Source organism: Oncorhynchus kisutch, linkage group LG2 (genome assembly GCF_002021735.2).
Source record: "Oncorhynchus kisutch isolate 150728-3 linkage group LG2, Okis_V2, whole genome shotgun sequence".
Taxonomy (NCBI): Eukaryota; Metazoa; Chordata; class Actinopteri; order Salmoniformes; family Salmonidae; genus Oncorhynchus; species Oncorhynchus kisutch.
The window spans coordinates 36,999,939-37,018,053 of NC_034175.2; the positions used below are offsets into that span (position 1 = coordinate 36,999,939).

Below are 18,115 nucleotides of genomic sequence, written 5' to 3' on the forward strand. Positions count from 1 at the left end.
TGCAGAAGCAGAACATGCCACCTATGAATTCAGCAGTCCCCAACCCCCACCCTGAACACATGTTATACATCCCCTGGGCACAGGCCGAGCATAACACTGAGACACAGCTGAGAGAGTGAGAGAGAGAGAGAGAGAGAGAGAGAGAGAGGGAGGAAGTATGAGTGAGCATCAGAGAAAGGGACAGAAATAAGGAGTTATTACAGAGAGGCTAAGAGAAGAGAGAGAGAGAGAGAGAGAGAGAGAGAGGGAGAGAGAGAGATAAAGAGAGAGAGAGATACATTTTAGTGCACATGGGGTTATGGTATTTTTGCGAGAGCCTTTTCCTTTAATCTCCGTGGATATGAACCTCAAGTGGATTTTGTTTTCTCAGATTCCTAGTGGATTTCCCTGTTATTCCTCCCTGGATCTAAACAGCTGTTGAAGTCGTGAAGACCAAACCATGCCTCCTCTTCATTGAAACTTCAACATGGGCCCTTGACTGGGTTCCCTGACTGGATTTTATTGTATCTATATTTTACCAAGTGGTCCCATTGAGATCAAAATACTTATTTTTCAAGGGAGACCTGGCCATTAAGGATGGTGCTATGTTGCACCCCCACTGATCACCACCACTGCATGCTCTACAGTGAAGATTCCTCCATGTGCTGTCTATACTGACATCCCTACTCATGGATAGCCACTGGCAGGGTAAGATGCTGCCATGATGGCTGCTTTAAATGAATGAACGTCATGCTGAAATGTCAGACTGCTTAGTGTGGCGCTGAATTACCACATTGTTCGTGTGTTATGCATGGCCTGAGAATTGTCATGGCGACTGACTGACAGATAGACAGATGACAATTGTGAGGTAGGGTTTATGTAGCAGTAGCAAGGTCCATGATGTGTTAATGGACTGCACTTATGTAATAAGTAGTATAAACTGGATACACCCAAAGGAGTATAAACCCCTTTGGGGTATAAACCTCAAAATGGCACTGTGCCAGGTAACTGTAAATTACTGTTGAAACTTGAATGCGGGACTCAAATGCAGAATCTAATGGGTTTCCGTGCCAGCTGTGCACTTTAGGTGGAGCAACTTTCTTAGATTAGTGTACATACAGAGTATTGCTTCTGTTGGCACCTATCTAAACAAGTGTGCACACAGATCCAAAACGGGAATACAGAATTTTGAAAAGTGCGTAGCACGCATTATGTGATGTATACCTCCATGTTTCTTCCTGATGAGAAGGCTGTCTCATCCAATAGACATGGGAGATAATGGGCAACAGCAGCAGCAGCCCTGAATAGGAGAGGACTCTTACTCAACAGTGGATGTGATGTGGCTCAGGGCAAGGGGATGGTCATTGTCCACAGACACATTTGCATGATTAGTCCATCAAGGCACACAATCGACTGTCTGGACAAGAGAGAATGCTAAATACATTTAGGTTGAGGTAATTAAGCTACATGTTTTAGATACAAACAGGCAAGTGCAACGAGAATATGATACACACAGTGAACAATATAAATACTCTCCGTCATAAATAGACTGTGGTAGTATGCATTCATTTTAGTTTCATTAAAACAAATAGTTTATGTAATCAAGGTGTTGTTTACACAATCAAGACATACGTTTGTGCTGCAGATAGCAATAGCCTGGGAACAAAGATACTCTAGCATATCTAAAAAATAAATGCTTTACACATGATGTCAAGGACAGTTCATTTTCAGCTGACGTCAGCAGAGGTTTTAATTAACAACATGTTTGTATACTTTTTGTTTTGAACACCCTGCCGGCCCTTTGAGTAGAAGTGAATTGTTACACAACTCATTCAAGGTTAAAAAAAAAAAACTATTTTCAACATTGTAGAATAATAGTAAATACATCAAAACTATGAAATAACACATATGAAATCATGTAGTATTCAGAAAAGTGTAGCCACCCTTTGCCTTGATGACAGCTTTGCACACTCTTGACATTCTCTCAACCAGCTTCACCTGGAATGCTATTCCTACAGTCTTGAAGCAGTTCCCACATATGCTAAGCACTTGTTTGCTGCTTTTCCTTCATTCTGTGGTCCATCTCATCCCAAACCATCTCAATTGGGTTGAGGTCAGGTGATTGTGGAGGCCAGGTCATCTGATACAGGACTCTATCACTCTCCTTCTTGGTCAAATAGCCCTTACACAGCCTGGAGGTGTGTTGGGTCATTGTCCTGGTAGCCATGCTGGTTAAGTGTGCCTTGAATTCTAAATAAATCACCGACAGTGTCACCAGCAAAGCACCCCCACACCATCACACCTCCTCCTCTATGCTTCACGTTGGGAACTACACATGCAGAGATTATCCGTTCACCTACTCTGCGTCTCACAAAGACACGGCGGTTGGAACCCAAAATCTCAAATCTGGACTCATCAGACCAAAGGACAGATTTCCACCAATATAATGTCCATTGCTCATGTTTCTTGGCCCAAGCAAGTATCTTCTTCTTATCGGTGTGCTTTAGTAGTGGTTTCTTTGCAGCAAATCGACCATGAAGGCCTGATTCACGCAGTCTCCAGTTGATGTTGAGATGTGTCTGTTACTTGAACTATGTGAAGCATTTATTTGGGATGCAATCTGAGGTGCATTTAACTCTAATGAGCTTACCTTCTGCAGCAGAGGTAACTCTGGGTCTTCCTTTCCTTCCTCATTTCATCATAGCTTTTGATGGTTATTGCGATTGCACTTGAAGAAACTTTGACAGCCCTTCATGTCTTAAAGTAATGATGGACTGTCTTTTCTCTTTGCTTATTTGATTGGCTCAAACGCATTAAGAAGGAAGGACATTTTAACAAGGCAAACCTGTTAATTGAAATGCATTCCAGGTAACTACCTCATGAAGCTGGTTGAGAGAATGCCAAGAGTGTGCAAAGCTGTCATCAAGGCAAAGGGTGGCAACTTTGAAGAATTATATTGAGATGTTTAACATTTTTTTAGTTACTACATTCTTCTATGTGTTATTTCATAGTTTTGATGGCTTCACTATTATTCTACAAGGTAGAAAATAGTCACAAAAAAAACAACCTGGAACGACAAGGTGTGTCCAAACTTTTGACAGGTACTGTTTCTTTCTCATATTTTTTGGGGCTATTCTCTAAATAAGCAATGTTGTACAATTAAACGTCAAATACACTGCATTTCAAACAGTCAGCAATAATTAATTCAGGGCTTGTGAAGTTATAGCTCGGCTAAATTGTAGCCTTCCACAACCTTAAGACCCATTACTAATTTTATTATTTTATCAAAATAGTTTAAGCTGCTTTTCTTTTTGCAAATTCACTGATCTGGCTTTCATGTCTTTTTGTTACAAACTGAACTAGAACCATGCATAATGCACATTCAGTAATAATGATAACTTATTGCAGCAGGCATTAAGCTATAGAAAATTAACACGTCTCATCAACAATCTCTCAAGCCAACGTGCTAGTGATTAGCCAGCTAACCTTTGTATTTCAAGTTTAGCCAATTTGGATCTATTTGCTAGCTATCAAGGTTGAACAGTTGAATTGTTATGAACACACCATTCTGTCTCTCTCCAACGGTTTGAAAAGCATGTTAGCCTGTCCACTTTGTTAAGATGTTGAAATCAAGTGGACTACCTAATTTCTCAGAATGAGAACGAGTTGCCAATTCCTTATATAATTGTGCTTTATGCTTATTGCACATTTATAAAACCCAGACGTGTTAGCTAGTATAACCAGTGCTTAATTTGTAAATCAGGTGCCGGAGCAAAATGTGAGCACGAGAGGGTAGTGACCTAGGGAGCTCTGAGGTACTGGAACGCATGAGAAAACAAATCACCTTTATAGTAAAGCATTACATTACATAATATACTGCCTGGGGAGGCAGTGTAGCCAAGTAGTTAGAGCGTTAGACTAGTAACCGAAACGGTTGCAAGATCAAGTCCCCGAGCTGACAAGGTACAAATCTGTTGTTTTGCCCCTGAGGCAGTTAACCCACTGTTCCTAGGCCATCATTGAAAATAAGAATTTGTTCTTAATTTACTTGCATAGTTAAATAAAGGTAAAATAAATAAACATGCATATCATTGCATGTTCAATGACGGAAGTTGCACATATGGAGAAAATATTTAGAGGCCTAGGGTACGGAAAAAGTTTGACACTTGACCCTTGCAATTCTACATATTTTTACGTGACTGGAGTCTTTGGCATAATATTTTTTAATGCCATGTTCAAAACTCTCTAACTGGGAAATCTCAGACTTCTGACTCCAGTGTGTTCAAGATAACTGAGGACTCATTCAACTCGGAATTCCAAGTTGGGAGCTCAGGCCTCTTTCCAGAGCTCCGACTTTCGACCTGTAGATCACTGACGTCATGATTGGACCTTGTTTCTTTCCAGACTTCCCAGTTGTCATAATAAAAACGACCTTGTCTTGAATTCATCAATAGCCCAGGCCTAGATGTTTGCAGGCACATATTGTAGGCTACAACACGAGGAGGAAATTATAGTCCTAAAAATGATATCCAGCTTCACTGACTCACCCAATGATGCGCAGGTCACTCGCTGGTGATGGCCGATGTGCTCGTGCTAAAAGCCTCTCTCTCTCTCTCGTTTAACTTTGTAAAACAATAGGCCTATTTGAAAATGTATCAAATATTTTGCTAGTCTACAGCAGACAGATTAGAGTCCTCTCATTTTGACAGGAGCCATTTGCCTTCCAACCTGTGTTTTTGCAGCTATAGTATTTAAAGTATTGCCAAAGGCCTGTTTTGTCTGCATGCTGTTTGTTCAGTGACAGATTTGCCACGTGTTTCCAACTGTAGGCTATGCCTTGTTAGTGGGCTACACTCCAGAGCTAGGAGTTATTAATATTTTCTTTAGCTGATCCTCTGTTGCTAAATTATATGCTTTCTCATGGTGCTGCAGCTCCTTGTCACGGATTCCCCGTTACTGCTGCTCATTCCATTCACCAGCTCTGGAGGTCTACGTCACCGGCCTTCTAGGCGTCACTGGACTGGATCATTACCACCAACCCCGGACTCTCTTGTCTCATGACGCACACCTGGTTCCCATTCCCTCTGATTAGTATTTTTTATTTTTTTATTTCACCTTTATTTAACCAGGTAGGCTAGTTGAGAACAAGTTCTCATTTACAACTGCGACCTGGCCAAGATAAAGCATAGCAGTGTGAACAGACAACACAGAGTTACACATGAAGTAAACAATTAACAAGTCATTAACACAGTAGAAAAAAAGAAAGAAATAATCTATATACATTCTATGCAAAAGGCATGAGGAGGTAGGCGAATAATTAAAATTTTTCAGATTAACACTGGAGTGATAAATGATCAGATGGTCATGTACAGGTAGATACTGCTGTGCAAAAGAGCAGAAAAGTAAATAAATATAAACAGTATTGGGATGAGGTAGGTAAAATTGGGTGGGCTATTTACCGATAGACTATGTACAGCTGCAGCGATCGGTTAGCTGCTCAGATAGCAGATGTTTGAAGTTGGTGAGGGAGATAAAAGTCTCCAACTTCAGCGATTTTTGCAATTCGTTCCAGTCACCGGCAGCAGAGAACTGGAACGAAAGGCGGCCAAATGAGGTGTTGGCTTTAGGGATGATCAGTGAGATCCGCCTGCTGGAGCGCGTGCTACGGGTGGGTGTTGCCATCGTGACCAGTGAACTGAGATAAGGCAGAGCTTTACCTAGCATGGACTTGTAGATAACCTGGAGTGAAGGAGGCTTTGTTGTGGAATAGAAAGCCGACTCTAGATTTGATTTTAGATTGACGATGTTTGATATGAGTCTGGAAGGAGAGTTTACAGTCTAGCCAGACACCTAGGTACTTATAGATGTCCACATATTCTAGGTCGGAACCATCCAGGGTGGTGATGCTAGTCGGGGGTACGGGTGCAGGCAGCGAACGGTTGAAAAGCATGCATTTGGTTTTATTAGCATTTAAGAGCAGTTGGAGGCCACGGAAGGAGTGTTGTATGGCATTGAAGCTCGTTTGGAGGTTAGATAGCACAGTGTCCAAGGAAGGGCCGGAAGTATACAGAATGGAGTCGTCTGCGTAGAGGTGAATCAGGGAATCGCCCGCAGCAAGAGCAACATCATTGATATATACAGAGAAAAGAGTCGGCCCGAGAATTGAACCCTGTGGCACCCCCATGGAGACTGCCAGAGGACCGGACAACATGCCCTCTGATTTGACACACTGTGTAAATACAGTTGAAGTCGGAAGTGTACATAAACCTTAGCCAAATACACTCAGTTTTTCACAATTCCTCACATTTAATCCTAGTAAAAAAGTCCCTGTTTTAGGTCAATTAGGATCACCACTTTATTTTAAAGATGTGAAATGTCAGAATAATAGTAGAGAGAATGATTTATTTCAGCTTTTATTTCTTTCATCACATTCCCAGTGGGTCAGAAGTTTACATACACTCAATTAGTATTTGGTAGCATTGCCTTGCTCGCACATGATTTTTCAGTTCTGCCCACAAATGTTCTATAGGATTGACGTCATGACCTTGTGATGGCCACTCCAATACCTTGACTTTGTTGACCTTAAGCCATTTTGCCACAACTTTTGAAGTATGCTTGGGGTCATTGTCCAGTTGGAAGTCCAATTTGCGACCAAGCTTTAACTTCCTGACTGATGTCTTGAGATGTTGCTTCAATATATCCACATAATTTCCATTCCTTATGAAACCATCTATCTTGTGAAGTGCACCAGTCCCTCCTGCAGCGAAGCACCCCCACAACATGATGCTGCCACCCTCGTGCTTCGGCTTCAACTTTTTCCTCCAAACATAACGATGGTCATTATGGCCATCGTTTTTTTGTTTTTGTTCTATTTTTGTTTCTCCAAAAAGTACGATCCCCATGTGCTGTTGCAAACCGTAGTCTGGCCTTTTTAATGGCGGTTTTGGAGCAGTGGCTTCTTCCTTGCTTAGAAGACTTTTAGGTTATGTTGATGTAGGACTCGTTTTACTGTGGTATAGAAAAAGTATAGATACTTTTGTACCTGTTTCCTCCAGCATCTTCACAAGGTCCTTTTCTTTCTTGAATTTTACCCACTTTTTCTCCCCAATTTCATGGTATCCAATTGTTTGTAGTTACTATCTTGTCTCATTGCTACAACTCCCGTATGGGCTCGGGAGAGACGATGCGTCCTCCGAAACACAACCCAACCTAGCCGCACTGCTTCTTAACACAGCACGCATCCAACCCAAAAGCTAGCCGCACCAATGTGTCGGAGGAAACATTGTGCACCTGGCGACCTGGTTAGTGTGCACTGCGCCCGGCCCGCCACAGGAGTAGCTAGTGTGCTAGCTAGACAAGGATATCCCTACCGGCCCCATGGACCTCCCGGTCGCGGCCGGCTGCGATAGAGCCTGGGCTCGAACCCAGAGTCTCTGGTGGCACAGTGGTCTATGGCACTGCATCGCAGGAGGCCCTACAAGGTCCTTGTCTGTTGTACTGGGATTGACACTTGGCACTTTTTGCACCAAAGTACGTTCATCTCTAGGAGACAGAATGCGTCTCCTTCCTGAGTGGTATGATGGCTGTGTGGTCCCATGATGTTTATACTTGCATACTATTGTTTGTACAGATGAACGTGGTAGCTTCAGGCGTTTGGATTTTGCTCCCAACGATGAACCAGATTTGTGGAGTTCTACAGGTCTTGGCTGATTTCTTTTGATTTTCCCATGATGTCAAGCAAAGAGGCACTGAGTTTGAAGGTAGGCTTTGAAATACATCCACAGGTACACCTCCAACTGACTCAAATTATGTCAATCAGCCTATCAGAAGCTTCTAAAGCCATGACATCATTTTCTGGAATTTTCCAAGCTGTTTAAAGGTACAGTCAACTTAGTGTATGTAAACTTCTGACCCACTGGAATTGTGAAACAGTGATACAGTGATACAGTTATATTTTTACGTGTTTGTTTTGGGCTTCGTCCCCATCATGTTCATGACGAACGCTATTTTGGGTAGTGAAATACCCCCCCCCCCCTATTTTGTATTCTTGTGCCTGTCAGAGTTTTGTGTTGCTTCATTTGTGTGATAAGACACATTATTGTGCGACTTTATTCATTGGAAAATACTTTTTGGGGGTGGCAAACTTCGGAACAATCTTTTGAAGGTTATTATAGCAATGCATGATGGACAATGGTGTTATACATTGCCATTTTCCGTGTCCCACATTTATTTCTTTATTTAAAAAAATATATGTAAACAACCCAATATTGTTAATCAACCAGGTTGTCACCGAAATAATTATATTGTAATTGTAGCCTTATGTTGTTGCCATTTTTTTGTAATTCCTATACTGTTTTCTATTCTTATTTTTGCTTAATACTTTGGGTTACTGGTGCACTTGTCAGAAAGGCCCCTTTTTGTGTGTAGTCAACAGTAGGCCTACACGATTTTCTTCATAACGCATTTCATATTTCATGGAGCCTACATTACACAATTTTCTTCATAATGCATTTAGTACAAGCCACCACTTTTTCATGTACATGACACCATTTCTTTCATAATCCATTTTATACAAGGCTGTGTTCCCAGATTGGAGAAAAAATACAGATTTTTCTGTTGCGTTTTGTGGTATCGATGAGGGCATTTGATTAGGGATTGATTAGGGATTGGGGATTAAAAAAAATTGATGGGAGATTATAATACACACCATAATACACACACACGCGCACACAAATGCACACAAACACTTACACATATAATACACACACTCACTTTGTTTGCAATTCTCCAACTCTTTACTTTTGTATGGATTATTATTTATAAAATATTTTTATCTAGTTGTCATGTATTCGTTATCTTTAACTGGTTAAATGTCTGTAGTTTGCATGTTTTAGTAATAATTAAGATGGTTAAATAGCCGTACATTTCTGCTTGATTTAGATTTTGGTATATTTGGCATTTTTATACATATTTTGCATTTCCACTGAAGAAAGAAATAATTATGTTTAATGTCAGCAGTAATTTCCATTGTGAAATGCTCAGTCTGAATCCTTTCGGATATTGGTTTCACAGGTTATATCAGCTTAAAAGGGGTTTATTTACAACCTATAAGATTTTGGGAATAGGGGTATAAGAGAGTCTGACATATAACCACTAACTTGAGTTCAGTCTTCGCCAATGAGAAGCAAGAGAGGCCCAGCTTTGTCCTTCATGACTGGGAAAGGCCTTCATTCTAGTCCGTAGGAAATCCTACATCCATCTCATTAGATCAGAACAGGACGGATCAACAGTGATTCATATTACTGATTTGGATCCTAAAAAAAGGATAGTTGTGTTTTGCACATTATTTGTCTACCCATATGATGCGGATCATTGTCAGGTTACTTGATATATAAACTTCAGTAACAAAAGAACACCATGGTTGTAATAACACTTTGAACAGGTTGTTAGTAAATGTGTAGAATGTGTTTGTTTTGGGTCCACACTGGTAAGTTAACTTTTCTTCTGACTAACTGGTCAGGGCAAAGCACTTTCCATTCAGCTTCGGGCAACTTTGATGTAAGGCTTAATCATACCTGCAGTGACTACTTCTATCTGTCACGCCCCTTGTTGCTTATCTATTGTTCACTTGATATATCAATGTAATTACACCCAACACAATGTTGAAAAACAGAATGCTTCACACCACTAGATCACTTAACTAGACGTGAGCTGGACGTGAGCCCAACGCTGCCAACAATATAGCAGAAGAAAGTAAATGATAGATACAATAATAATAATCACCATGAAATGGCCTTGGAAGTGCCATTTGTGTAAGCTAACATAATTCATTATTTTACATTAACCTGTTACACTGCATTGGTATGGCTTAATTGATCATAGACCAGACTTGTTATAATTGCAAATTCCATGCAGTTGCACCAGGGGAATTTAAACCAAACATATATATTTTTTGCAGGTCTTCTGTTTCCCCACATTTGTTGATTAATTCATTTCCCACCATGAAAATGTATCCATTCCCATTCCCAAATCAAATACCTTTCTCAACACCACAAAAAAATCTGCCAATAAGGCTTTTTTTCCCAATCTGGCAACCCTCTGATATAGCACCAGTATCCCAAAGTATTAAGTGAAAACAAGCATAGAAAACAGCATTGACATTAATAATAAACAAAACATAAGACTACTATGTGTTATGAATTATGCTGTTCGTTTGTTGTGTTGCACTTACCAGTACCCAGTGTTCGCGGGCTCCAACATTTTATTTTATTTTTTGTTTCACCTTTATTTAACCATTCTCATTTACAACTGCGACCAGGCCAAGATAAAGAAAAGCTATTCGACAAAAACAAAAACACAGAGTTACACATAAACAAAAGTACAGTCAATAAGACAAAAGAAAAATTGAAAAATCTATTAACAGTGTGTGCAAATTTAGAAGAGTACGGAGGTAAGCAATAAATAGACTATAGAGGTGAAAATAATTACAATTTAGCATTAATACTGGAGGGATAGATGTGCAGATGACGATGTGCAAGTAGAGATACTGGGGTGCAAAAGAGCAAGAGGGTAAAGTAATAATATGGGGATGAGGTAGTCGGGTGTGCTATTTACAGATTGGCTGTGTACAGGTACAGTGATCGGTAAGCTGCTCTGACAGCTGATGCTTAACATTAGAGAGGGAGATATAAGACTCCAGCTTTAGAGATTTTTGCAATTTGTTTGGGGGTTGGAAGGGGGGTGGAGCACTGCATGTTTAAGACCATGCTTAGCCATTGTTCTCTCTCCTTACGTATTTTCATACACAAAAAAAGCACAATCTGCTGAAACACTTTTGTACATATGTGCACGAATTGAGTGTGAGATTGTTTTGTTCCATAAGGAAATACATGATGAAGTGCAACGCTGGAGAGATAAGAGTTGCAGGCTCATTCATGTCTATCAGAGTAGAGAGAGGGAGAGAGATCGTAGAAAGTGAATCTTGTTCCAGTTCTGAGAGACACAGGCACGCACGCCTCTCACACAGCCGTGGCCAGCAGTTGGTCTCTAACATACAGTAGGTTACAATGTTGTGCAAACCATAAGCCCGGGCCGGCCCAACCAGAACCAACTCTTACAATATTATGCCCGGCCCTGATAAGCACTGTCATGAGTATGACAGTCTTTGGCTAAAAGGCTGCTAACAGTACCTGCCACCCCAATGCCGCTCGACAAACTGAGTATTAATTTTCCATAATCAATGTTCATTGACAGGCTACTCTTGTTTTAGTAGTGTATGCTCTAAGTGCAATTATCAGAATTATTTTTTAATTGAACCTTAAATTTAATTATAGTTTTTGAGCCATAAAAAGGGTATCATTGTAAAAACGTCTCTATTACAGTAAAATAATGTCTCAATGTGTTTTGGTGTCCATATGGCCGATTCTGTTGGAGCAAACCTCAAATAGCTAGTTGAAACCTCTTGTCAGAGAGGAAGATGTGATCTCTCTCAACTTTGTTGGCGAGAGAGGCAGGGAGAGGGGCTTGGTGTGTGTGTAAACCATAGAGGAAGAGGCAAAGCGAGAGGTTTCACACTTGCTAAAATCTGTCCAAAATAACACATTGTCCTTATTTTATAAGCCCATAAAAACACATTGACCTAAGCTTGTCATCTACCTTCCCGCCTTTGGGACAACAATTCCCATTGCTAGGGAGGAGACTAGAATCTCGTCATTATATACAGATCTCTGGTGTAAATGGGAAGCTGGACACAGCACAGAGGAGCAATGGAGACGAGACCAAAAATACAACATGAGAACAAGCGGCCATAAACGCTCATGAAACCGAAAAATAACCCCTGAATGTTGATTGGTTTAAACCACATTCCAGCCGGTGTCTATTTAAGTGATAATGCAAGAGAAGCCTGTGTTTGGAGGATATATTGGCACGGGTGTTGTGGGGCCCCTGTGTTGAGTATCAGCGAAGTGGAGGTGTTGTTTCCTATCTTCACCACCCGGGGCGGCCCATCAGGAAGTCCAGGACCCAGTTGCACAGGGCGGGATTCAGACCCAGGGTTCCGAGCTTAATAATGAGCTTGGAGGGTGCTATGGAGTTGAATGCTGTGCTATAGTCAATGCACAGCATTCTTACATAGGTATTCCTGATGTCCAGATGGGATAGGGCAGTGTGCAGTGCAATGGCGATTGAATCGTCTGTGGATCAATTGGGGCGGTAAGCAAATTGAAGTGGGTCTAGAATCTAGGTGTAAGGTAAGGTAGAAGTGATATGATCTTTAACTACCCTCTCAAAGCACTTCATGATGACAGAAGAGTATGCTACAGGGCGATGGTCATTTAGTTCAGTTACCTTTGCTTTCTTGGGTACAGGAACAATGGTGGACATCTTGAAGCAAGTGGAGACAGCAGACTGGGATAGGGAGAGATTGAATATGTCCGTAAACTCTCCAGCCAGCTGGTCTGCGCATGCTCTGAGGACGCGGCTAGGGATGCCGCCTGGGCCGGCAGCCTTGCGAGAGTTAACACACTTAAATGTCTTACTCACGTCTGCCATGGAGAAGGAGAGCCCACAGTCCTTGGTAGCGGGCCACGCCGGTGGCACTGTTTTATCCTCAAAGCGTGCAAATAAGGTGTTTAGCGTGTCCGGAAGCAAGATGTCGGCTTGGCTGGTTTTCCCGTTGTAGTCTGTGATTGTCTGTAGACCCTGCCGCATAAGTCTTGTCTGAGCCGTTGAATTGTGACTCCACTTTGTCTCTGACATTTTGCCTGTTTGATTATGGAGGGAATAACTACACTGTTTGTATTCGGCCACATTCCCAGTCACCTCGCCATCTATCCACGGTTTCTGTTTTAGGTAGGTTTTAATACAACTTCTCCTATACACTTCCTGATGAAATCAGTCACCGTGTCCGTGTATTCGTCGATGTTATTCTCAGAGGCTATGGGAAACATATCCCAGTCTGCATGATCAAAACAATCTTGAAGCATGGATTACGATTGGTCAGACCAGCATTGAATAGAAATTAGCACGGGTACTTCCTGTTTGTGTTTCTGCCTATATGAAGGGAGGACAAAAATGGAGTCGTGATCAGATTTGCTGAAGAGTGGGTGGGAGTGGGCCTTGTAGCCATTTCAGTGGTCCAATGTTTTTCCAGTGTGAGTGCTAAAGTCAATGTGTTGGTAGAACTTCGGTAGCGTTTTCCTCAAATTTGCTTTGTTAAAATCCTCAGCTACAATAAATGCGGCCTCAGGATATGTGCTTTCCAGTTTGCATAAAGTCCAGTGTAGTTCTTTGAGGGCCGTCGTGGTGTCGGTTTAAGGGGGAATATACATGGCTGTGACTACAACCGAAGAGAATACTCGTAGGAGGTAATATGGTCGGCGTTTGAATGTGAGGTATTCTAGGTCACGTGAACAAAAGGACTTGAGTGTCACGGCTGTTCAAGGAGGAGGACCAAGGTGCAGCGTGGTGAGCGTATGTTACGAATCCCTTTTGGCCCGACAGTCTAGGGGGGATGGTAATGAGACCCGTAACATAACTCATGCAAATTATTATTGTGACAAAGTAAAAGTGTGAACGAAATAACCACGACAACAGAAATCTACCGTCAAACTCCAGGTTTATTTATAAACACACGGTAATGGGGGGGGGGGGGGGGGGGGGGGAGCAGGAAAAGGGGCTGAGCTAGACCCAAGGAAAGAAACAATAAATATACAAAAACACCCCTAAGCTAGACTAGCCTTCTTTAACAACAGCTAACTAACCAAAAATACAGTGGGTGGTCCGCCCAGTTCTAACTAGTGTATTTAACAAAGTTCACCTACGGGTAGTGTATGCCCATGGGCAACTTGTCTTGGTTTCCCCCTTTTCCCACCAGCAACAAACAAACACCATAACCAAAAACAATACTCACAGGAGATGACAAAGTGATTTGAAGGTGCTCAAACAAAAGAGAGGAAAGACACAAAGAGAGAGTGACACACAGAGATCTACATACATGGCATTTACAGAGAGATTGAGCTCTAGATCAAACAAATGATGGGGTTTTTAAACCATGGGGAAGGAACTGTGATAGGGTAGGAAATAGGAGGAGGTGTGTCTTCTGATTGATGATTGATTGTTGACTGATTGGGGAGTGATGATTTTCACCTGTGAGGGGAGAAGGAGAGAAAAGAAACACACACACAGGATACACACACACACAGGATACCTGTATCCGTAACAGCGTACATATTATTTTATTTAGAAAAGGACGCCAACAAAAACAATAAACACTACAAACAAACTGTGAAGCTATATGCCCTAAACAAAGTTAACTTCCCACAAACACAGGTGGGAAAAAGGGTACCTAAGTATGGTTCCCAATCAGAGACAACGATAGACAGCTGTCCCTGATTGAGAACCATACCCGGCCAAAACATAGAAATAGAAAATCATAGAAACACAAAACATAGAATGCCCACCCCAACTCACGCCCTGACCAAACCAAAAAAGGATGTCTAAGGTCAGGGCGTGACATTGAGTGTCTGCATGTTATCACAATCACACCATGACTAGTTAATCATGGAACATACACCCCCGCCTTTCTTCTTCCCCGAGAGTTCTTTATTCCTGTCTGCATGATGTACTGAGAACATTAGCACTTTTATAAAACAGGTTACCAACATATTCTAATAATGATTGACATATTTTCATAAAAAACTGTTTTTTGATACATTTATTCATACTATTTCATCCTTTCACAAGATACAGTCCTGACACAAATTTAGGGTTGCTACCCAAGCCCAGCTTGTTATTCATTCTATCTGTTCTGTATCTATGGATCCAGTCGTTCGTTCTAAAAGTTCCATTGTTCCTATCTCTTGCATGCTAGCTAGCCAACTACAGCTAATTTACAGTCACGTCAAAAAGTGTTGTCAGAATAACATCAAAGTAGCTGCATTTGCATAAGCTGTTTTATAGTGACATTTACTTGGATCCATAACAATATTTTTTTCCTTTATTTAACCAGGCAAGTCAGTTAAGAACAAATTATTTTTTTCAATGACGGCCTAGGAACAGTGGGTTAACTGCCTGTTCAGGGGCAGAACGACAGATTTGTACTTTGTCAGCTCGGGGATATGAACTTGCATCCTTTTGGTTACTAGTCCAAAGCTCTAAGCACTAGGCTACCCTGCCGCCCCACAATGAGCTAATGAGGTGTGATTTCACCTGACATAGAACATTTGCTCACTCGTCAGGACACTGTTGTTCAGTGGAGCTAGCCAATAACACAGCTAACACAATCACTTCAAACTGAAGCTGGAAAGGCTGCAAACTAGCTAACCATCATTTAGTTTGACCCTTTTTCAATTTACATTTATTTGTATGTATCCAGAAAAAGGATGCCAGCTGATTCATGTTTTTGACTGGCTATGAAACACTGCCTGCTTGTCTGTCTCGTCCAGACTCCCATTACATTCGTTACTATGGGACAGCTGGAGATTGAATTTGAATATTGAAACAATGTTGCAATGTTGGAGAGACAGAAAGCAAAGGTTTATACAAATCTCCACAGTTGAATACTAAATCTCAGTCTAAAAGAAATGTGAGATAATGTCTAGATGCTATTTATAGCGGAGGTCTAGATGCTTTTTATAGTGGAGATCAAGTATAGACATTTTCTGGCATGGCTGATGAGACAGTGGATTGCACATTCAGATGGAACAGACTAAATAGGTATTTTAACGTCATAGATTTAGCTGGTTGTAACTTGTGGAATAGAATCCGTCTGGAATGCAGTTTTAACCAATCAGCATTCAGGATTAGAACCACCCGTTGTAAAATTCGATATATCGCTTTGCCCTATACACAATTTTTCTAAAGAATCCCCTTTTTTAAGTCAAAAAGCACGTAGTCTTTTAACATAATGCATGTTAAATGTCTGTCGGTAATACTGAATCTGAGATGTGGAGGTGAAATAGTTTTCTGGGTTGCAGCAGGATGTGAGTTACTGAAGAAATATCTGAATGTAAAGGTCCCCAAGGCCTTACCCTAATTCATTCAAAACATCAATGCGAGAGGAAGAGGAGAGCTTCCTCAATTATACCAATTTTACCCTCCACCCAGAGGAAAACATTTAATGACAGTGTTTACTTTTCTGTCCTAAGTTTTTCCAAATAAGCACACATACCAGTGTACTGCTTGTTGCCTGCTGCTGACAAGACAGCAATGGAATGACTGTGGGCCCACCCTCAATTGTTCCCACACCATGGGCTCAATTCAGGATTGCGGTATAAATGTTTGCGCATGTTGATTTGCACACATTTAAGTAATGCACACATATAAACCGAAGATTTAACAGCATCTTACTCTTATATGTTCACTTGTCAGAGGAACAATTTGTGAGGATCGTGAGGAACTATTAATCCACTATGGCAACAATTTGATGTTTTACCCTGGTCACCATAGATGTTGTGTTTATCTGAGCATATGAGGGCCTATCATGTTTGTCCTCACAGTAAACCCCAACAATGGGTGAATCATTTGGCTTGGTAATGTAATTAAATACAGAACAAAACCCAGGACAGCAGCTCTTGCACGGCCCTCTAACATGCTAGTGTGACACTCCTGATCTAGGTCACTTGTCCTGAGTTCCAGCAGATCCTACTAATTCAGTGAACTCTCGTAGATCACAAATCTGCATTTGATTTTGTCTGTGTATGCTACTGTAGCCTCTGCTCTTCACGGTCCCTTTGATAGATATTGTAGATATAGCTTTGTTTTTGAAATGCAGAGTCTATGAATTTCTTTATTCATTGTTATTAATGAGCAGATTTTGAGCTAGGCAAACTGCTCTTTTAGAAAGGATTTGACATTTAACGATTATGAACCATCTCCATTGATTCAAAATCCACAAGCTTTAAAATGATGTCATTGTTACCATTATATTATGATGGAATATTACACTGAATTTAATGGAGAGATTTTGACATGAATACAATGTGTGCAGATCATGCTATTTATCCACCAACGCATACAAGAGTAAATTCCAGATTATTTTTCACTGCATGTCAAAGAATCATGCTCTTGCGCTGAGAGCTCCATCTGCAGGACATAATAAAGAGAACATCGATAATGTTCTGTGAGGCAGACTGTTACATAATGCCCATATATGAGATCTGTTTAATAACCAGGAGTATGGAGTATTTTCCACAGCGTATATTTAAGAATAGTAATGTCTCCTTTTGTATGCGTAATGCCCATACACAGAATATCCATAAGAGTGACATGAATCAAATCAAATCAAAATCAAATCAAATTTATTTATATAGCCCTTCGTACATCAGCTGATATCTCAAAGTGCTGTACAGAAACCCAGCCTAAAACCCCAAACAGCAAGCAATGCAGGTGGAGAAGCACGGTGGCTAGGAAAAACTCCCTAGAAAGGCCAATACCTAGGAAGAAACCTAGAGAGGAACCAGGCTATGTGGGGTGGCCAGTCCTCTTCTGGCTGTGCCGGGTGGAGATTATAACAGAACATGGTCAAGATGTTCAATGTTCATAAATGACCAGCATGGTCGAATAATAATAAGGCAGAACAGTTGAAACTAGAGCAGCAGCACAGTCAGGTGGAAGTTGAAACTGGAGCAGCAGCATGGCCAGGTAGACTGGGGACAGCAAGGAGTCATCATGTCAGGTAGTCCTGGGGCATGGTCCTAGGGCTCAGGTCAGTTGAAACTGGAACAGCAGCATGGCCAGGTGGACTGGGGACAGCAAGGAGTCATCATGTCAGGTAGTCCTGGGGCATGGTCCTAGGGCTCAGGTCCTCCGAGAGAGAGAAAGAAAGAGAGAAGGAGAGAATTAGAGAACGCACACTTAGATTCACACAGGACACCGAATAGGACAGGAGAAGTACTCCAGATATAACAAACTGACCCCAGCCCCCCGACACATAAACTACTGCAGCATAAATACTGGAGGCTGAGACAGGAGGGGTCAGGAGACACTGTGGCCCCATCCGAGGACACCCCCGGACAGGGCCAAACAGGAAGGATATAACCCCACCCACTTTGCCAAAGCACAGCCCCCACACCACTAGAGGGATATCTTCAACCACCAACCTACCATCCTGAGACAAGGCTGAGTATAGCCCACAAAG

The 18,115-nt window shown here is 41.5% G+C and overlaps 1 protein-coding gene across 1 annotated transcript in view; it reads left to right on the plus strand.

The window, feature by feature from the left end:
* Positions 1 to 257: 257 nt before the first annotated feature.
* The window catches only part of LOC109902340 (nck-associated protein 5), a 125,641-nt gene continuing 107,783 nt past the window's right edge, over positions 258 to 18,115 (plus strand). Inside the window, exon 1 of the mRNA XM_031793805.1 lies at positions 258 to 687. The gene's annotated coding sequence lies outside the window, so the exon portion shown is untranslated. The remainder of the gene's footprint in view (positions 688 to 18,115) is intronic.